At 33.4% G+C, this 1,658-nt stretch overlaps 1 long non-coding RNA gene across 1 annotated transcript; it reads left to right on the top strand.

Annotated features, from left to right (window-relative positions):
• Nucleotides 1-711: 711 nt before the first annotated feature.
• Nucleotides 712-1,637, top strand: LOC113472980. Its single transcript, XR_003395088.1, has 2 exons — nt 712-1,079; nt 1,164-1,637. It is a non-coding gene; the product is annotated as an uncharacterized LOC113472980 (long non-coding RNA).
• Nucleotides 1,638-1,658: the final 21 nt, after the last annotated feature.

The following is a 1,658-nucleotide window of genomic DNA, read 5'->3' as shown; positions in this document are numbered from 1 at the left end:
CATACGCTTTTCCACATGGCTTATTACACATACCCACATGGGATTACGCTGTGGAATACATTATGCCAAAGTGAAGGTCGCTATAAGTATTTATCTTTCTTTCTGAAATAATTTCCTTTCTTTTTTATTTAAACCTAGGTACCTATATGTAAAAGTATTGCTTTATTTAGACTGTCACCTTAGAACAAGTTTTTCCATTTTACTAACAGTTAGGTATTATAAATACATATGTAGGTACAATAACTAAAGTGAAAAGCCTGGAGATTTGGCTCATAATCTCATACCTGGGACGTCCTAAAAAAATCAAATGTAAAGCGAATAGCAATATTTTGGATCAAAAGATTTTATCATCAACAAATTATTTTCATGGAATCGCTATGTACAGATCATTCTTGATGAAATATGCAAGTTATTATTTTAATTAAGGCTGTAAACACTACCACTTTAAAACATGATGCTCATAAAATGGAGGAAAAACTTTGAGAAGTTTGTTGGAAGACTTTAAACTTTGAAAGAAGTTGGACTGCATTTTACTGCGTTGAAATAATAGGCTTTCTAGGAAAGATCAGGACAAAACTATTCCAGGATCCCTCTGCATGTAATCTACATGTAGGCTGGGAAACTCTTTTGGACAAAAGCCTAATGCAGCTATCAGTCTTTCATGTAAAAATTTGCCATCAGCAGAAAACAAATTTGGTGCTGTAAATTTTTAAAATTTAGATTGCATACCCTTAATTAATTATAATTAGTCAGGCGTTTTATGATTATCCATTTTCGTGAAAAGCTTCTCGATTATTCTAAAACAATGCGCAGAAGCTCGATTAGTGTGGTCTGCGTTACTGAAGTCAGATTTTGTGACTGAAATCAAAAATCTTCTGAATTTTTTTTTTTAGGATGATGGCGTCGCAAAAAAATAAGAAGAGAGACGCCGCCGCCATGGCGTAGTAGAAGTCCATTTGGGATTTTCTTTTTGAAATAATTTCTAAACCCAAATCATATTTTTAATTTTGAAGTTGTTTCAATTTAAATCAATAGTAATAGTCCTGCAATGTTCTTAAATTGCTAATTTTATAATAGAGGTATTTTTAATTTTGAAGTTGTTTCAATTTAAATCAATAGTAATAGTCTTGCAATGTTCTTAAATTGCTAATTTTATAATAGAGAAGCTAGTTCACGGAGAAAAACTCATAATATGTGAGTAAAACGCAGTAAAGGCCTTGGCCTTGTGGCCAGGGCCACCTCATGTTTCATCTATACCCATCATCACCCTTAAGAGGGAACTGATCCAATGATCTAACATCTCTCAACACTACCCTTAAGAGGGATTCAATCAAAATTCAACCTGGATCATCCCTGGAAAATCAAATTTATCAATAACCGAGAGGTCCAAATGTTCTAACCTCAAGTATGAAAGGAAGCCATGAGGACCAAGATACCAAACTCAAAGCATGGAGCTTTCATAATAGTCTGAAATTACAATCAAACCTGAAGCATCATACTAATAGATAGGGACTTGGGGGAAAATAATTGTGTCTACTTTTTCTTTAATTAAATCTGTGCACAGTGTAAAATATCGAACTCGGAGATCTCCACAACTTACCGTAAGTCATGCATGCATGTTTCTTTCTAATTGGCCATTAGAAACTTAAACTTACTTT

Source organism: Diaphorina citri, unplaced genomic scaffold (genome assembly GCF_000475195.1).
Source record: "Diaphorina citri unplaced genomic scaffold, Diaci psyllid genome assembly version 1.1 scaffold11418, whole genome shotgun sequence".
Taxonomy (NCBI): Eukaryota; Metazoa; Arthropoda; class Insecta; order Hemiptera; family Psyllidae; genus Diaphorina; species Diaphorina citri.
This window is presented reverse-complemented; position numbering and strand designations above follow the sequence as displayed.